Consider the following 20,557-nt stretch of genomic DNA (forward strand, 5'->3'; position numbering starts at 1 on the left):
GGAATTAAATGCTTCTGTTTAGTTGCTTTTGGATCCCTTCCCGCCCATTGTTACGAAGTTCGCATAACTGTCTTAACTTCCTGTTAATATCCACCAAATCACGTTTTCTTCAAATGGTCTCTTGCTCCTCACATGGCAGCTGTTCTTGGGCTGACTGAAAGTAGCCATGGTGCTATTGGCCGCTCTATTCAGAATGTCCCGCCTTGGACCCAGAAGTGCTGACTACATAGCAATTTCAAAAAGAACAATGGATGGACGTAATGCTGAACAATGCAAACATTCACCCCAGTCACAAAGATCTGGGTTTAATCAGTTGTTCTTTTGCTCACCAAGCCACCCCAGTTTGGACTAAGCCATATGCAAATCAGTCTTGACCCTGTTCCTTAAGGGAATAGTCCAGCCCGAACTGCCAAGCCGGGTCCTCCCTGGACCAGAAGCAAGCATCTTGGGACCGGTTTCGGGGCATCATCCCTCATCAGGCAGGCTAGCTTTAATCTAGTGGCGCAGTGAGCACAGGACCCACGTCTGGGCATACCCTTACCACTTAGGGCGACAAATCCAAAAGGAACAATTGATGGATGGAATGCTGAACAATGCAAACATTTACCCCCAGTCACAAAGATCGGGGTTCAGTCCATTGTTTTCTTGCTCACCATGCCACCCTAGTTTGGACCCAGCAATATGCAAATCAGTCTTTACACGACTCATCAGCCAGGCTAGCTTGAATCCAATGACAAAGTGAGCAAGGGACCCACGTCTGGCCATTCCCTGCCAACTTGGGGCGAACAAAGCAAACACAACGAGATCATGGACAGAGCTCTAAAACTTTTCAGACACTCACTCTAAATCACAGATCTGGGTTGAATCCATAATCGTTCTTTAGCTCACTTTGCCACCCCAGTTCAGACCCACCCATATGCAAATCAGTCTTGACCCTATTCCTTATGGGAAAAGTCCAGCCCGAACTGCCTAGCCAGGTCTTCCCTGGACTGGAAACAAGCATCCTGGGATTGATTTCCTGGTAACACCCCTCATCAGCCAGGCTAGCTTGAATCCAGTGGCAAAGTAGGCAAGGGACCCACGTCTGGGCATACCCTGCCAACTTAGAGTGAACAAGATTAAACTGAGTCCCTGTGTCACTGCTGCACTCTAGAAGTAGTTTCCACCACACGCCAAGAGTGTGTAGAGTTTCATAAGCTTTTCAAGTCCAGACAGGGAATGTATATTAGAATGGGAGAGAATGAGAGGTATTTAATGTACTTGGTAAATGCTTCACCCTGGGGGATATAATCATTTACTGGGTGCAGTAAGTATCACCCCCTATCCAAACATACACAGAATAAGGGGAGAAGAGCCTGCCCACAGCAGCAAAGTGCCAAGGGAGACACATGATTTCATTGTGAGTCACAGTTGATGACACTGATTGACCTACATTAATACCCGTGAGTGACCCCTCCTCATGGGTATCAAGTAGGCCACGTCACTCAGTGTCATAATGGACATTGTGTTTTTCTTGATTTACTTCCCACTTACAAATCATTGCTCTCAAGTGCAGTAGTCTAACCAGTTCAATGGTAGCAAACCAGGCTTCTACACCCATAATTCATTAGGTTCTCACATAAAACTGCAGGACCCATGATGCAAGAGTTTAGTTGGCTACTCTAATACATCAACAAAAAATAATTAATCTAGCTCAAATTGTATTGCTTCTATTCTTTCATCACATCTCAAGAACTCCTGCACAACATGCAATATATAAATTCATAATGCTATACATTTTACCATTTTTTCTTCAACAATTTATTTACATCCAAGATCCTTGATTCTATAACACATATTTCAGTATAATCTAACATCGCAATAATCATTACCAATAAAAACATTATCTAAACTACCCCTGAGTCCTAACTTCACTTTCTCACACATTCATTACAGGTAACCTGTAACAGGTTGGAGAAATTGGAAGTTAGTCCTGAGGAAGTTAGTGATGTTGCTGGGACCCATTGCTTTTTAAATGAGTGTAATGAAGGAGTTGGAATGTGTGAGCCAGCGAAGCGGGAGTGCTGTTGATAATTTTTTTACAAGGATTACTGCAACATTCAATATTGAAATATTTATTAAAAAGTCAAGGATCTGAAAGTAAATAAACTGTTGAAGAGAAGATGTTAAAAATGTAATGGGCATAGTGCATTCTGTGTCGAGATTTTGTGATTTGATGCAAGAATAGAAGCAATATTGGTTGACCTGAAGTATTTAATTTTTGTTGTTGCTGCAATACCCCTTCTCCCGAAACTTGAAGTACACATGGGCTACCCCTTTGTATGGTTAGAGGCCACTTTAATATTCACAGAAACAGGTGCGGCTGGCAACCTCCCAAGAGTGGTGAAGCAGGCAAATGGGTGGTGGGTGGGTGCAATCATGCGAGGTCAGTAAATCAATGAGCATTTGTATAGCACAGCACTGTCAGCCATAGGGGTACTTGGGCTCTGTGGATGCAACGTCTCAGTCGAGGCACCAGGATAGAAAAGAGCAGAAAGAGGAAAAATAAAGGTCAGATACGAGCGGAAAGAGGAAATATTAAGGTCAGAAACAAGCAGAAAGAGACAGAATAAAGGTCAGAAATGAACAGAAAGAGGACACATAACGGGCAGAAACGAGCAGGAAGAGGCAAAATAAAAGTCTGAAACGAGCTGAAAGAGGAAAAACAATGGGCAGAATGAGGAGAAAATAAAGGTCAGAAACAGAAAAGAAAGAGGCAAAATAAAGGACAGAAACATAAGAAATAGGCAAAATAAGGGGAAAAAAACAAGCAGAAAGAGGCAAAATAACGAGCAGAGAGAGTACTTACTCCATCCGCTGGTTTGCCACCTCTGGTCCTCTGCTTCAGTCCCTAGCCGCTGTAAGCTTGAAGCAGTTGAATTCTCTGCACCAATTTAGATGCTGCTCTCATGCTGCTTATAATGATCAGCAGCATGAGAGCAGCACCAGGATTGGTTGGAGTGGGCTGCCTCTAAGTTTCTACAGACAATGTGTGCCTGAGCGTGCTCTCCACTCAGCTGTCTGAGACACTGAGTAGCAGCCTTAAAGAGAGCAGGTTAGAATTGCAAAATGTGGCCAGATTGGGAAGTTAGATTACAACGTGTATATCCTAGTTGCTGGGCCTCTAACTTAACTTCTGGAACATGGCTGCATATTAGTTGGGCAAGGTACTGGGCCAACCACCAGCTCCTTCATGGTTGTCATCCTTTTTAAAAGCCCACCAGGTATTTTGGTAGCTCTCTATGTAGACTTATGTTGTAGAGTACCGGGTGTAAGTATACCTCAGAGAAATACAGAAGTGTAAGTGAACCTGTGTGAATTGGTAGAGATCTAGAACATTGCTCTGGTCTGGTGAAGGGAGGACTACAGATGAACTCTGGGGTGGGGTAACAGTCAGCTTCAGGTTCCTGTCCTGGGCGAGTTTGAAACATACTTATTTCTCAGCAGAAACCACCTCATTCTGCTTGTTTACATTAGCTTTGCAAAGTGCAGGTATATTTATGTATCCTTGTAAAATCTCCTTTAAGTCCCAAATAACAGACGCTAATCACCAGGAGCTAATGGGCAGTTTATGGCAGGGTGAAGTTCTTTAATAAGTAATCCAACTGTGCATGCAGCTCAGGGTCCAGAGTAATTACATTCATCTTATACTTTTATTTAACATTTTGAAAATGAGTTTATTGAGCTTGTGATAACATACATTAAGATAGCAAAAAACTATAAAATAATGAAGGTAAGGGAGGAAAGAAAGAAAAATAATGCATAAAAATGACCGAGTATTTGTCAAATATACATATATGAATAACTAACAAGTAAATAATATAAAAAAAATGTGATCAGAATGGGGAAGTCAGGGAGGCTGTAGATCTTCCAGGATATGAGGTGGGGACGAAGGTTCTAATGACAAATTAGTCAAGTAATTGAGTAACAGCTGTCCAAAGGTCTTTCCATTTTAAAACAAGAGATAAGGGGCGCATATATGCGGTATCCAATTGGTGATTATGACAAACTGCATACCAACACACTTTAGATGATAGCTGTATTGATTGTTTCCAATTGTGATTTATTTGCTGGAAAGCAAGTGCTAATAATCGATCTCGTATGAAGCATTGACTCAAAAGTTCAGCTACACTTTCCAAAAATACATTAGAAAGAGAATAGGGAACAGTACTTTGAAAAATGGAATGAATCTGATGCCAAACTTGTGACCAAAATGTAGAAACAAGAGGACGAGGGTAAGTGTTAGTGTTTCAAGTCAGCTTGTTGTGCATAACAAGACCAAGAAGTATCCAAGATGTCTTGATGAATCTTGTGGAGGGCTTCTGGTGTCATAAAGAGTCTAATGTATATGAAAAAAAGTGTTTATGTTGTGTTGGCTGTACAGGAAGATTTTTTAATCTCAATCCAGATATGTTTCCGGGTACATATGGATAAATTTATAGAGACGTCGTTCTCCCATGCAAGTTCAGACTTAGAATTAGGTCTAACAATTGAAGCATCCAATAAATGGGAATACATAGTAGAAGCCTTAGGGTGTGTCGATAAAAGAGTAGCTAATGGCGTAGGTGATGATATACTAGAGGAAGGAATGGATTTGCAGTGATTGTAAGCTTGAGAAATAATGTTTGTAGAAGAAGAAATTTGGTAGGAAAAGTGGATGGGAGACGGAAAAGTTCCTGAACTTGTGTAAAAGGGAGAAGTGAGTCCTGATCAAAAATTGCTGAGCCCAAATCAGCCCTTTCATTCTTGAGGAATGCCGATAAATAGAACGGTTCTTTACTTGAATATATTGGTTATGCCAAATAGTAGAATTGAGAAACAAAAGTGTTTTTTGATTTTAGCAGTAGGAAGCTCTTGAGGTTATTCGCGTAAAAGTTAACTATTCTAAAAATGAATAAGGGGGACAAAAATGCCAATTCCAACTCAATCCACAGCGAAGTATATAGCAAGGGAGGAGGATCCATTGGGAGGATTGTCTTCATAGAAAAGGGTTATGATATTTAGGGAAATCAGGAAAGTTCACTCCACCTTCAGCTTTAGGCTGCTTAAACTTGATTAAGGGCATAAAAGGCTTTTTATTATTCCCAATAAATTAAGATATTATTGAATGCATTCTCTTGTGAGACTTAAGAGGGACATGTCAGCGTATATATTAGAAAGAGTAATAAGTATGATAGGAACTAACATCATCGTAATGATTTCAAGCCGACCCCACCAAGACTGGTAGAGAGGATGCCGTTTGCTGTTTAAGGAGTACATTTTCTGAATGCTTGTGTTGATATTGATAGAAATGGAAGAGGTGAGGGATTAAGTGAATTGGAGAACAAGGTATTTAAGTTGCTTGGATTGCCATTTAAAATTTGAGGAGGAAAATATGCCTGAAGGAGAATTTCTTAAGGGGCAAAATTCCGCATTTATCATTGTTACATTTATACCGGGAGACAGAGTAAAAGGAGGTAGTGAAGAATGGGAATGATAAATAAATAGCAAATTTTCATCAGCATACCCAGCTAATGTAACTTCTTGAGAATCATGAGTGAAACCATGTATGTCAGCATTCTGACGAATCCTAGACAAAAACGGTTTTAGAGCTAAATTAAAAAGGAAGGGGGAGAGGGTGCAACCTTGACAAACTCATCTGTGAAGAGTGAAATAAGAAGACCTCCGTAGGATTTAGTACTAGATTTGAGGAGATATGAAGCAGCATTAAATTCGAGTTTGGCTTTTATTGAGTTGATTTATAAATTGCTGAGTATGAGAAGTATAGTAAGAATGTTCTGGCATTTAATTTCACCTAGAATTTGTTTAGACTGCAATTGAGATAGTAATTTTTTTTTCAAAGCAAAATTAATTATGAAGTCACGGACTGGGGCCTTAAATGCTTCCCATACAGTGTGAAAGGAGACATCTCCCATCTGATTAAGGAGAAACAAATCTTGAGCAAAGGTATTCAAGTAAGAAGTAATAGTGATGTCTAGTAGTAATGAGTTAATAAATCTACACATTTTTGGAGAGGTAGATTTAGGTAAGATATTTAGGTGCAAAGATACTGGAGCAGGAACAAAAAATAAAATAGAACCAATATCCGCTGAATGTAAGTTAGTGAGTTAGTTGGTGTGAAATAAAAACATAGTTAAATCAGGATTGTGTATAATGTACTGCGGAAAAAAACATATACTCCTGTAAAGTGGGGTTACATAGTCTCCAGGCATCGGTAAGGTGGCATCTTTGAAAAGCTTGTGCAAATGTGTTTGCGCTTTCTTTGGTATGTAATGAGATAAGGAATTTCTGTCAAGGTCTTTCTTAAGCCTCTTAACTGGTACCTCATTGGTAGATGGTTGAGTGGTTGTGGGTGTTAAAATAGAAGAAGAGACAATACTGGACCTTGTAGTTGAAACAGATTTCTCCATTGCATTGGATACTGATTGCATCGACAAGCATCTTCACGATTTGCCTAGTGGAAAATGAATGGCATAAGAACTTTTGACCTGCACATATAGTAAAATCACACCAAGTACAAATAAAGACACAGTCGGTGTACAACAAATATTACCACAGAAAAGAAAACTCTAAAATGATTCAGCAAATAGAGATGCCAAAGCAAATATGTTATTGAAGAGGAGAACCAGAGGGAATGCTGAACTTGACAGAAAATTACCTTAAAGCGAAGCCTAAACACTCGTTTCTGCAGGTTCAATGCTTCAGTTGATGATGATGAAAATGCCTTTAGGAGTGGAATATGCCTTTAAATTGAGAATATGCCTTTCAAGGTCAATTCGCTGGCATTCAGCTGTTATTTAATGCGATGCCTCACCCCGCTGTCAAAATGGTGGCTGCCACTGAGGAGAGGAAACGAATAACATCATGCGCGCCTTCCTGAGTTCTAAAAAGCAGATGCGCCTTGACCGCTATGTATTACGGGTCCATTTAGGGTGACAGAAGGTACCCAGGAGTCGGGAGGCCGTCGTCGCACCGCAGTACTTAATTTGTAAAATATGAAGTGCAGGTGCTCTAAAAAATGTCGGAGGCCACACCCACTTTCACCTGGCTCCACCCACTCTAGTGGCTCCGCCCACGTCCTCAACTGGCACTGATGAAAAGGCAGATGTAATACCCGATCTGAATTTCAGCAAGGGAGCCTTGCTCCAAGTAAGGTTTTGATAGGAGTTTTCCCTGCCCTGTGAACATTTTGAAAAAGATTAAATGAAAAGTGCATTTAAAGCACAATTTTAGAATAAATTAGCTAAAATTACAAGTGCATTGAAAAGGGACAAGTGCAACATTCCAGTGCACTATGTGCCGCTTTAGGGAAAGGACAATACTCACATGCATTATAATGCCTAGCACTGGCATAATGAAGGCATTACACAGTGGTGGCCAGTGTTCGGATATTAGCATCATTGTCAAATTGAGGTAGCCACATGTTGTATAATGGTGGCCACCATTGACAAACTGAGTGCATCCTTGAACTTAAGTTGCCACTCTGATTACCATTTTTAATATATTTTGGGCATCCATAGTATTATTGGTGTCTAGACCTCACACAGAGGTGGCATTCACACAATGGTACCCATTATTGGCCTAATGTGTTGTCCTTGGCATTATGGTGGCCATCTCTGGCATAGCACTTTACATGCAGCTGAAGTCTTTGATAACAGTTTTAAGGTTACTATAGATTAGGATTGAAATGTATGGATTGCAAGTAACAAAACAATCTATGTGACAAAAGTAGTAACCCCCTGAGCTTCCCACATAAAAATAGTTTTCTGTGATATGCAGAATAGACGTTCTTTGCAGCAGGCGTGTTAACTCTCTCTCTGTGCTACAGCAGAGTCAAAAGTTGCACCAGACAACTCTGATCTCTCAGCAGGAACATGATAAATCATCACTTTATCTTTCACTTACCTACAGAGTCACTGGGTGTTGGGTAAATAATTCCTACTGCTCAGCCTGGTCGCTGTAGCTGGAGACTGTGGGGTCACTCACTACAAACCGGTGATCTGACTGATATTGTTGTGATGTGCTGGAGACAAGAGAAGCCTAGTCCATCTGCAGGTTGTAGTGAGGGTGAGAGGTCATGCTGTGGCAGACTTTCAGAGCTGTGCCCTGCGTTTTAGACACACGGTGCACACTCTCAAGTCTCACCATGACTGGCATAGCCACGAAAGAATCGCTACAACCAGCGAGAGGAGCACTGTTCGGGAAGTCATGTAGGTCGTAGAATTATGAATTCGGTTGGCGGCAGAAGCAATTCTTGGTGGTGGCAGAATTTTGAAATTAAAACATTGTGCTTCTGCTCAGCCTGCAGGGACCAGAAGCCTTTCAGAGGTAGTGCCTACACCAGACATGAAGCGGCTGCCAAAATTCCAGTAGGGCTGCAGGCCATGAGTTTTCCTCCTGTGAGTGCAGCTCTATCTCACCTTAGCTGTTCAGCACACATTGTGCCCAGGCTGCACTCGGTACACTTGAAGCGCTTGAAAACGTGTGCACACACACCAGCACAACGATGTCTGAGGCCTTAACAAAACTGAAAGCACGCCGCAAGTGAAGCATGTTTGAAGTGCACCGTGGTACATGCTACACACCATAAGCATGATCTTAAGGACAGTGGGGTGCTCAGTGTGTGGCACCAAAAAAAGAGGGAGCAATCAGACAAGGCCTAGTAATCCGACCATATGGCACCATGAGCCAAGCAGAGAAGGTGTGAATATTACTTTTCATATCGCCACTTTAACTCAAGTGGTATTTCTTGCTCAATACCAGTTTGTTGTAAAGCAAGAGTATGATTATTCTGGCATCGGTCATCTGCATGCTGCTAGTAGGAGACTATTACAAACAATCTTACCATTAGTGTGACAAATCAACCTGACACATGCCCGTTGTAGAAAACTATGTCACCATTTGCTTATGTTTTGGCATGAGGGACAATTTCCATTAGTAAGGCGAAATATTTTGTAAATGACAGGCACCAAGTCGGTTCTGGGTACAGGAGGCATTACATTTAGCATAAGGGTGCAAATCAGGTGCATAGATGCTCCTGTACCCAGATTACGGTTGCTTTTCGATTATTGGATGTTTACTATAGTCAATAAAACAGACAGTTTGAAAAAGTATCTTTTTTATAAACAATGCATTAGCAACCAATTGCTTACAAGGTACCTGGTACTCTTTTAAGAGCAATGTGTCACACAATGTATGTTCGCTATTTGTTTTAAAAAGCAGAAAATTACACACTAACACATAGGAATTATTTCACATGCACATTCATTAATTTAGCATTCTGTTACTGAATTGTATTATTCTTAAACCTCTCGTATTAGGATTAAAGCAAAAAATTATCTAATTTCTGAAGTCTGTGTCATCACTGGGGCTGGGTTCTACTTTATGGTGTTACTTATTCCCCATTCCTAGTGGCGCCAGGCAGACAGGAGAAAGAACCACTACGATTGACAGAGCAATACACACCTTGCCGAGTTGCAAACAAAATGATCTGGCCGGCTGCACCCGTTACTTCTCACATGCAAGGCGCCAACTGCCAAATACACTGTGGGCCCCTCCTCCAGCCCCTGCTCTTTGAAGCAAAAGCATTCCAGGCCAGCATTGGGTGGGGGAGGGATTCACATGTTGACTCAAAATCAACCCGGTCTCTTGTCTCTGGTGCTGTGTGCACACCCCACCCCGCCCCAGGCTAGAGGACTTAACAGACTGTCACCTTATGAAGCAAATATATACATGTAATTGTAAAATGCGGCGCCCACCATCCTGATGATACAACACTGCCTTGTGCCTCCGCATAGCTGCCATGGTTTCAGATTGCTATGTGTGACATTTTCATAATTTCTGTGTAATTTATGAGTGACATTTCAACTTATATGAGTGACACTTTTTTGCGAGCCGAATCAAGTAATTAAGATGAGAGAAACACATAAACATAAAAAATTATCGAAATGTCAGACATAGCAATCTGAAACCGTGGCAGCTATATTTTAAAAATTCAACTCCATCCGTGTGTGCAGCTGTGCGTGACAAGAGATATCACACAACACAAAAGGTTAGGCCGCAGTAACAGAAAGTATTATGACGTAGTATTACTTACTGTTGTGAACAGACTTCAACTTCTGCTTCAACTTCTGCTACTAGTCTCAGATAGAGTCGAGTCCAGTGACTGCAGCAGCTGGCATTCCACTGTATGTGGCAGGCACTCAGTCCTGGCTGTCTCCGAGCCGAGCAGGGGTCAGTAACGGAGCGGTGAGCCCAGACTAGAGCCGCTGAGCCACACAGGGGATCTGTCCTTCGGAGGTCGCACAGCAGCAGTGTGCTCTCCCCGCATATGCAGCGCCCGATGCAGCCCAGGCCTCTCATGCTGCGCTGTGCCATGATTTTCACTCAGTGAGACTCTGAGTCTCACAGTCCATGCTCAGTGCCGTCATGGCAGCGCCGGTGTCCAACGCCAGCCGGGCAAAATAATTTACCGCGCATTCAGCTCAGGCTGGCTGCGGCAGGCAGCGCAACTAGTTTCAGTCTCTGGGACGGCCGACGGGGACATCATATCGACACAGGGCAGCACACCTCTTCAGTCAGTCGAGTCCCCCGCCGCTTCTCAGAGACCCTCACTTCCTGTCTGTCATGTGGTCAGCACCGGGCGGGAATTATTGCAGGCAGAGAGGCAGCAGCATGCCCTGGCAGATGAAACTTTTTGCAACATTGTAGCAAGCATTGGGCAAGCACTCCCAGAGCAGCACGATCATGGCAATTACTGTCTCCTGGAGTCCTGCTGGCAAGTCTGCGGGGAGCGAGCACTCAGCAGAGCAGCCGGAGGCCCGGCACACACAGGTGTCAGAGGCCCCAGTAAATCTCGCCGGGTTCACACATGGGGAGCTCGAGCTGCATTGTGCTTAAAAACACAGGTTTCTGGTAACGTACATCCTGTAACAGCTCGTGGGTTTTTCTTTTATTAGGACAATCTCTTAATAGCAGTCGCCCTTTGTAGACCCGGCCCTGAGAAAGAAGTGCCGGTGCTTAGCACCGGAAAGCACCGGCACAAATTAAGCACTGTCGCACCGCCACAACAAGCTCTGCTCCCTGGAGCTTCAAAGGAATGCAGCAATCTTGCCCATGCAGTAAGCTGCGCCCACATTCCTCGTATGCTAAAAAGTTACGACATTCTTTCCCAAACTATTAATCAGCCTGCTGTTGAATCTGTACCTGAAGCATGGAAAAACTGGCCATACTTGCCATGAGCAAGAGAAACCCTCTTAAAACATACTTGACTGATATTCAGGGCACTGTAATTATGCAGCAGCTGAGGAAAAATGTATGCCATGGGGTCGGCCAAATTATGTGGAAGAAATGGCGACATTATGTGGCACATTCTGTGCCATATTTATGTTACTTTTTTGCCATTTTAAGATCACAGTTTGCACTATTGAATTTAAATTATCACTCCCTTAAAGCGTGAATACAAGATTCTAGAGTTGAAAGGTAACCAATTAACCTTTGTAAAGTATCTGGCAGGTGCTGCACCCATTGATCAATGACTTTAATAAACTTGTATCCTTTTTTTATATGTTTTATTGGTATTTTGCATATTTATCAACACATTTACAATTTGTATTTGACACATCAACTTACATAGTCCTAGTCACCAGTCTTCGGAGACAGCATGCCTAAACAATCACAAACTCATATCTTCAGAGCTTCCTCTAAGACGCTTACAGCTCACATTTTGCTTATACTATTTAACCTTTCATCCCTTTAAAACAGGAACACATTTTTTACATTTGTTAAATTAAGCAGATAATGTTTGATTATGTTGTGAGTGTGTCAAATTCATACCATCCCATTTTTCTAGTGGCCCTGCTGATAGCGAATGTGGTACATTAAATTAAATTAAAAGTCCATAGATTGTTGATATTAGTCTACGTGTATAGAAAAAATACTACAATGTAATCAGAATATAATTGCATGTTACAGATGTTGGTTGATTACAAATTTGAGTTAATTTCTACTGTGGTGTCTTAATTATTGTTCCCCATATTAACAACATTGTAGTTACCCCGGAGGAAGGGCAATAAAAGCCCGAAATGCATTGGGATAGGATCAAATTCCTCATGTTGGCTTATATTAAATTTGAACCTCTGCATTTCATATGAGCTAAGCCTGGAAGACACTTGTTGAAATAAAGTGAAATTTGGAATGATGAAAACACAGAATCATTGATTACTTCGAGATAACAGTTGGATGAAATTGTATTCAAATATGGACAAATATGTGTGCACTGTATTGGACAATTTACATACATATGCTGTGCATCTTGGTTTGGGTGGATGACGAGGCTCCAATGTTCGTAGATCTAGAAATATGTCATAAAAGTGGAATAAATACAAACGTGACTCAGACAAGTGGTTGTAAATTAACATCTAAATTCTGCCACAATTACTGGATGGAAACAAAAATTAATTTATCCCAAGAGGTAGTCCTTAAAACCTCAGATGGGAAACAAAGAAATTTGTGAAGGTCAGAAAATCAAATAAGATAATAAAAGAATGGAACGCTCTCAGTGAATTATGTAAAGATCACAACACAATAATCAAGGCATCTGTTAAGGGTGGAAATATTGTGTTAATGGACAAAAGTCATAATATCAAGGGAGCCATGACACAACTTGATAATGAAATTCATTATGATAAACTAGAATCTGATCCAACAAAACAAATTTCCTCAGAATTTAATGTAAAATTGTCAGAATGGAGAACGAGAGAGCTATTGGACCATAAAGAATATTCTTACTTGAAGTTGTAAGATCTCAATACACTGGTACTTTTTGCTGAAAATGTATAAGAACAGGAATGACCCACCCAGCAGGCCAATAGTAAGTTCCATTGGATCACTACTAGAAAACACATCCAGATTCATCAATCTGTTTCTCTTCAATTATGTAACTGCATTGTCTGTATATTCATGTTAAGGGATCGTAAGGGATATTGAGGGTTCAGAGAAGGGTAGCATTAAGGGGTGGCAAGGAGTTTGTAGGGTTCAGGGAATTCTAGTGTTAAGTGGTAGTAAGTGCTTTTTAGAATTCAGGGAAGGGTAACTTAAAAATACAGTATCTCAAATAAGTAATTTAATGTAATTTAATATATATAAATATTACGTTTGAAGTAAATTAAAAATAATATTTTTAACTTATTAAAATTAAATGTTTTAACTTTTTGAGCTGAGGACCTTTTGAAAGGACTCTTCGACCCACACATTTTAAAAACACAATTTTCTCAAGAAGTTTAATGTTAAAGTATCTCTGAAAGGGGGATGAAGTTCAGGCGGTAGATTCCCCATTACAATCTATCACTCACCTCCCATTAGTAGAAGCAGAAGAGGTAGAAACATTGATGGCCAAGGTGAAGTCCAGAACACCTCTTGACACAGCCCCGCCGCACTTCCTTCAAACAGTCAATCCTGCCATTCTCTCTTCGCTAATCAAGATCATGAACCAGTCTCTGGAGACTGGCGAGGTCCCAGCAGCCTGGAAACTTGCAATAATCAAACCTCTGCTAAAGAAAAACTATGCAGATCCATCACAACTAGGGAACTACTGCCCCATTTCATTTCTGCCGTTTGGAGGCAAGCTCTTGGAAAAACACGTCAATAAATCCCTGGCTGAGTTCCTTGAAACAAATCTCTGTCTCCATCCCTCCCAGATGGGATTTTGTGCACAACATAGCACAGAGTCCGCTCCCTTGACAGTGGTTAATGAACTTAGAACAACATTAGATCAGGGAAACTCGGCGGCCTTACTTCAGGAAAACACCACTCTGTCCAAAATAATGTCATTAATGTGTGGGGTGCCACAGGGCTCCTCGTTGAGCCCCACACTGTTTAATGTTTACATGGAGCCACTGTCCCAGATTGCCCTCAGATTTGATATCTCAATGACGTCCTATGCCGATGACACGCAGCTGGTGATCTCTTTAGACCCTAAAACCAACGGGAATTCCAATAGGATTGTGATAGTTTTTCACCCTGCATGGAAAAAGTCATGGAATGGATGACGAAAAGCTGCTTAAAGCTAAACTGGGACAAGACGGAGCTAATGATCCTCGGAAATAGGACAGTCCCTAGGCCATCCATAAGCTGGCTGGACTGTCTAGGTAGCCCACCTACGCCCACATTAAGAATTTAGGCTTCTGGCTAGAAAAGGACCTCTCAATGATGACCCAAGCTAAGAAAGTCGCTGGTATATGTTTGGACTACTTAGAGGTCTTCGGAAAATCCTAGCTCGTATCCCAACACCGATTGGGAAGACTGTAGTCCACTCCCTGGTCACATCACGCCTGGATTATGGAACCCCGCTATTTCTGGGTACGCCGAAATATGTGACCAATAGACTCCAGGTGGTCCAGAATGCAGCAGCCAGACTACTGTGCAAGACCCCACCTCGGGTATCAGTCAAAAAGCACCTTAAAGGGCTACATTGGCTCCTGGTGGAGGCCAGAAACAAGTTCAAGGCATTGATTATAATGCACAGGGCTCTACTCAGCAAGAAAATCAGAAATCTGGTATCCTCAATGTCCCAAATAGAAACCTGAGATCGAGCGGAGAAAGACTTCTAACACCAACATCTATCAAAAAAGTGAGGTGGGGGGAGATCCTTCTCTCACCTTGCTCCCAAACTCTGGAATTCCCTACCGAGGGAATGTCGGACCCTGGACAAGAAACTAGAATTCCGGAAATTAATAAAAACATAGCTGGTTTTGCAGCATTTCTAATCTTCCGCTAGACTCGGTCTGCAGATCTGTCTTTTAGCACTGGGAAGCCCTAGGGCAGCTACGCGCTCTACAAGTCTAAAATAATAATTATAATAATAACAATAATAATAATACAATTAATGATGGAGAGGGAAGGTAAAGTGGCTGGGACTACAGCACAACAACAACACATGCCTCCTGATAGACCTCCTCCCATCTGCCCCACAACCAGAGAAGAACTAACACCATATTTTCTTATTGTCTAGGAGTCATAGATTTGCAATAGCATGTGTTTAAAGGGCAAGCTCTGTTGTAACACAATACCTAGACTTGAAAAGGAGCTCTGGCGCACACAACTTGGTAAACAAATGAATACAGCTCATAGCACTTTTCCTGTAAAAGCACAGAACTTCTGCTCAATGAAATCATGTACACCTGTCACCAACATGTGGGCGGAGCCAAAGCCCCCCCCTGTTAAATCCCTTAAATCTCTTTTTAAGGTTGTTCAAATAAGGTTGGCAATAGCTATGCTGTCAAGCTAAACCTATAAAGGAGAGTTAATCAGGAAACAGTGCTGTAGTAATGTACTAAAACACATTCACTGTAAATACAAACAACATTATTGCCTGAATGAGTATAGTCCCAGTAACATCCCAGGTTAAAAATGTACAAACCATAACTAGTTTTGTACCTGATTACATAGTCACCCATTCTTAACTACCCTTTATGGGTAAAAAGGTTTAATGTGCATGAGAAATGATTAATATTTTGTGTTTGTGTATGTTAAGTAAAAGTGTATGTTTTATGAATACACAACCCACAAACATACATACGTATATAGGCTTTGTCTCTTGTGGATCATGGCACCTACCAACACACAGCAATTATAATACACAACATATTATAATCAGCACATCTGTAAATTGCCCTTCTCATCACATTGCATGATGTGCCAGTTTTCTATCATATTTACCAGTGGTTTCAAAGCCCATATATCATGGCAAAGAAGTTATATCCAGTAATCATTTTTAGGTTGAGCCTAAAGGCAGCGTGCATGCGCTGCTGGCTCTGCTCTGCATGCTGTAATGGAGTATGCACTGGAAGCCCCGCCCACCATATTTGTCATTGGCTTGTGTCATTGACCTTTGTAAATGCTGGCTTCTGATTTGTTAATAGGATTGTTAGTCCCTCCTTCAATTCAATTCAATTCAATTCAACTTTATTCGGTTAAAACCCCCTGTGTTGTTTAATCTCTTTTTTCTTCTGTTTGTCATCTTCTATCCGGTTCCTTGTGCTGCAAGTGCCTTGAGACCTTGCGGTGATAAGCTGCGCTATAAAAGAAACTCTGACATTGACATTGACAAAAGAAATAACCATAAAAGTACATATAAAATGTCATCAATCAAATATAAAAATACATTACAGAGAAAAAAGAGAGAAGAAAAGGTCAACACTGGAGAAGTTAATACATTTAAAATACCTCAGATACAAATTGAATTACGTAACCTAAAAACGTTTTTTAAAAATTCGGAGATAGATGCCACAATCAAGATAACATCCAATTTCCGTGATATTAAAAAAGTTGGGCGGGAGCGGTTAGCTTCTATCTCTTTCAGGATGGGGATAATCAGTCTTTTTCGAGGTAATATGTAAAACTTACAGAAGAATAAGACATGAATATCCGATTGGTCGGATGAATAATCACACGGGCATTTGATTAAATCACGTGACCAGGAATTCTTAACGGGGAAACTTATAACTCTAAAAAATATATTTAACCTAAAACGAGTTAAGAAAAACAGCTCTTGTTCACTCATGGTAAGGGTTAGGTATGGTTGTATTTTACCATGGGTCAATAACAGTTGGTGAGCCACAACAGTCTTTTTCTTTATTTCCTCACTTGCTCTGATATCTTCCAGGTAACGCATGCATAATACTTTCAGAGATTTCCTTGAGATATTAGACATTGATAGTGGGTCATCATAATAGTTTTGACAGCCCAATTTCACAAGGGAATCTTTTACATAAACAAACCATCGTATCCTACCCACATGATCTAAAAATAACACATCTTTTAAAATAGCGCTGTTCAATACACACTCATCATTGGTCCAAGCCCTGTGCCACAATAATATTGGTTGGACCCTAATTGTGTCTTCGATGATGGGTTGACCAAGTTCCATATGACAAATATAGCTTGAGACACTGTCAGGTACATCTAAGATGTACCTCAAGAACATATTTTCTGCCAGCTGGATTGATTTAGTATTGGCGTAACCCCATATACCAGCACTGTAGACGGCAATTGAAATACAAGACGCATTAAAAATTCTTAAAAGTTCCACTGTTGGTTTTTTTCCCCATTTAAAAAAATAATAATAATTTAGGGCCATAATCGATTTATCAAACAAAAGTTTCCTTGCTTTTATTGCACTTGCCCATGTGCCAGCTTTGTGAAACAAAATGGCTAAATATGAAAAGGTGGGGGTACATTCTAAGGGACTATCATTAATATACATAGCCCTCTTCTTTTTATTAGAGCCAGAGCCACAAGTCATCAGAAATATTTTAGTGCAGTTAATGTTTAGATCTAAATTTGACATAAAGGTGTTAAAAGATGTTATTAGACCCTGTAGTGCCATAGGCATCCGAGCCATGATGACCGCATCATCTGCCTAAAGAAGCGAGGGATAGGTCTTTTGGCTACCATGGGCATATCATTCAATGCTTTCAACAGGGCTTCTTCAAGGCCATTTATGTATACCTAGAATAGAAACGGTGCGAGGCCGCATCCCTGGCATACCCCACTCCCTATGTCAAATGATCTAGTACATTCTCCATTTTTCCATGACGCACTGTCGCAGTGGCACCAGAATAGAGTTCTCTCAGAAAATACATTATTTTTTCTTCTACTTCCAAATTGCCCGAGATGGACCATAGGTTGCTATGTGAGACGCAGTCGAACGCTGACGTCAAGTCAACGAAAACAAAATAAATGCGCTCACGCTTAGCCCTGATATATTTTTGTTGCAGGATAAATAAATTTAACCCTTGGTCCACTGTTCCTACCCCTTTTTTTAAACCCGTACTGGAGATCACTAATAACAGAGTTATCCTCCGCCCAACTTTGCAGTCTACCTAGAATAATTCTCCCAAGGATTTTTACAGACGAATCACATAGTCCACTCCTCAAATACACATGCACCACACATAGTCTTCTAAAAAGTGCTCCTACGTAACTCGCAAGTCGTAGCACGCCCCAGCCCGTAGAGGACTGGGATGGCCCCAATGATGAAGCATGTCACCATGGGGCAACCCTGGTGAGTTCGGGGACACCTAAAAAAGGAGCAATTTCTCCTTTTTTTACATAATATGATTTTTCCACGATCGACCCCATTGTGTGTTGATTGCGGTTCATAGTAACTAGCAAGGCTCTTAGGAATCTGGTAACAGAGACCATTTGTTTGGCTTTAAGGCTAACCAGTACCTCCTCTAGGGTGACATCCAGTTTTAAATCCTTGGCTCCCACATCCCTTAGAAGTTGTAGTGGGGATTGTTGCCCACCTTCTAGGGTACTATACAATTTAGAATAATGATTTACCCACACATCCTCGGAAATGGTAATTTCAATACGTGCTTTGGTGTTGTCATCAAAGAACGGGGCATTCACTGCTTTCCAGAAGGCAGAAACATCCCTAGTTTGAGAGGCCTCACATAGTACCTCCCATGCCTCCCTTTTAATTCCCATTTTATTTTTTTTCAATGCCTGATAATAGATTCTCCGCGACTCCTTAACCAGTATGGGGTCACGGGGAACGGCATGTAAAGCATGTTTAAGTGTAGTGTGGGCCTTTGTACAGTCAGAATCAAACCATCTTCTGTTCTTTTCTTTAGGTTTTTAACTTCCACCCATAAACTCTCCTTAATTTGAGAAGCAATGATGTCAAACTGTTTGACAATATCCTGACTATCAGAATTCTTATCCAAGATAGCCAGGAAGCTAGGTAGGCATTTGGATATTAGATTTGCCATGAAATCCTCAGGGACCACCTTCTTCTATTTAAGGGAATAACCATTTTTTCCTTATACTTATATCTGAACATTCTGCCTGCAAGGTTGTCCATCGCCCAGTTCCCGAAATGGGTTTAAAATCTCCAAAATTGATGGGTAATGGTCACTTAGCGCACTAATCAGAGTCTGGCAAGTTTTAATCATATGTCCATATCTACCAGAAACTAAGATAAAATCTATTGTGTAGAATGCTCCCCTGCCAATAAATGTTGGCACAAAAGGAGACTCAATCTGGGCAATTTCATTAGCATACCCCAAGTCCCCAGAAAAAACAATATCGTTTAGCAAATCCCCACACATAGAATGCTCAAAATGTGTTAAATCATTATCATGGTCAAGCATGATGCCACAGACTCCTTGTTGATGATTTTTACAAATTGTACAATTAAAATCACTGCCCCAAATGACCGTTACTTCTCTAGAATTTGTATCTATTTCTCTGCTCAGTTCGTTACCCAATTTTTTTAACATCATTTCCATATCTGCTAATGGGATGTTATTATAAAAATAAACAATTACAACACACGCCGCCTTATTTATGAATTTCCTTACTAGCTGATAATAGGTATTAGTATAGAGTAATTGAACTTTCTGGTAATGAAGCTGATTCAATAAAAATACGGACAGACCCCCTTTGGCCCTGCCATGTGGAACATCCACAGCCGATGTAAACAACGTCTTATAACCGGAAAGATGGAGTGGCACTGTTATCCATGTCTTCTGGAGACATATGATATCAAAATCATTTATGAAGTTTATCCAAATTGGGTTCGTTATTTTGGCTCTAAGGCCTGCCACATTCCAAAACATTACACAGCATACATCCCCGCTATTTACAAGGGTAGTAGGATTACCAGGATCAATCCTCACCAAACTCTTCCCCAATGAATCTACCTCAGTATTCAGATTATTACTTGCACCACTTTTATCAGCATTAAAAGCCACTCTAGCAGCAGGGGAATTGAGGGGACTGGGATCCTGTAGGTTGATACTATGACCACATCTGTCCATTGAATCACTCTCAAAAGGAACTCGCTCATCATATCGGTTTTCCTTCATACCTTCCCTGAGCACTCTCACTACCTTCTGATCACTATTGGATAAACTCTTACATGTCAGTTGTTTCACACTTAGATTAGTTAGTTCCTTGAGGGGTCAATCAACAGATTCTAAGCCTGATAACAAAGCATATTGATTTGATGTTGGGGTATTAAAACCATTATAATAGTGGTCAACTGGTCTAACTACATGCTCGTCTCTTGGATAGTTTGTTGGGAATGGCATATCTAACCTTGATGTATATAAATCTCCAGGGTGGTATCTTGCCAAGGGCATAGCATGCAATCTGGGATAAAAGTAACTCAAATCCCACGTAACTATGCCTCCCTCCCCTCTCTGGCCACACCAGTCTTGGAGAAAAGAAGTTACGCGCCTATCCTTAAAGTTTACAATGATCAAATCTCCAGGTAAGTTTTTTGGTCTATGTCCCAGCCATCCCACTCTCCTCACATGAAGGATTTCCCCATTTATATTTACAGGAAGCGGTCTATTTTTGCTTAACCAATATACTACCTTGTTTTTCAGCTCATAATATCCCTCTTTTCTACCTGTGGGTAATTCGGGAACCCCTGATAGGACAGCTACGTAGGGAGCTGTCTCGGGTGGCAAGTCAATGCGAACTGCCGCTCCAATAGTTCCACCAT

The 20,557-nt window shown here is 41.1% G+C and overlaps 1 protein-coding gene across 1 annotated transcript in view; it reads left to right on the top strand.

Moving 5' to 3' along the window:
• B4GALNT1 (beta-1,4-N-acetyl-galactosaminyltransferase 1) overlaps positions 1 to 20,557 on the top strand; it is a 613,238-nt gene that overhangs the window by 74,717 nt on the left and 517,964 nt on the right. The window lies entirely within an intron of this gene.

This window comes from Lissotriton vulgaris, chromosome 1_1 (assembly GCF_964263255.1).
Source record: "Lissotriton vulgaris chromosome 1_1, aLisVul1.2, whole genome shotgun sequence".
Taxonomy (NCBI): Eukaryota; Metazoa; Chordata; class Amphibia; order Caudata; family Salamandridae; genus Lissotriton; species Lissotriton vulgaris.